A 483-nucleotide genomic window follows, 5' to 3' on the forward strand; every position below is an offset into this window, starting at 1 on the left:
TTTCTTCCCTTTCTCTCCTTCCTTCCTGTCTTATCTTCCCTCTTCCTCTTTCTTCTCGTACCTCCTGCTCTTCCTCCTCTACCTTCGTACCTCCTTCTCTCCCTACTTTCCTTTCAATCCGTCTCTCTCTATTTCTCTTCTCTTCCTGTGTGTCACTCTCTCTCAGCTCTTTCTCTCCCTCTCTTTCTCACCTCTTAACAATAATTAAGGCATTACGATAAACTAATTAACAAATCTACAATACTTGAATAGGCAGAAAAATAATAGTTACATAATAATATCTAAAAATCTACAAAGTGAAATCAAAAGTGATTTGATATGTTTGAATACAATATATTCCTAAACTTCAGCATTATAAAACTATATTCAATAATAAAAGTTATTTTCAAAGTCATAAAAATCTAATATTTATAAATAGTGAACATGCATTTTTTCATAAAAGTAAAAGAACCTTAAGACTTAAAATTCTACATTATGCTTTTT

At 31.3% G+C, this 483-nt stretch overlaps 1 protein-coding gene across 1 annotated transcript in view; it reads right to left on the minus strand.

The window, feature by feature from the left end:
* LOC119586280 (RNA pseudouridylate synthase domain-containing protein 2-like) overlaps positions 1-483 on the minus strand; it is a gene marked incomplete at its 5' end in the record, with an annotated part of 99,349 nt that overhangs the window by 17,977 nt on the left and 80,889 nt on the right.

This window comes from Penaeus monodon, chromosome 21 (genome assembly GCF_015228065.2).
Source record: "Penaeus monodon isolate SGIC_2016 chromosome 21, NSTDA_Pmon_1, whole genome shotgun sequence".
In the NCBI taxonomy this organism is placed as follows: Eukaryota; Metazoa; Arthropoda; class Malacostraca; order Decapoda; family Penaeidae; genus Penaeus; species Penaeus monodon.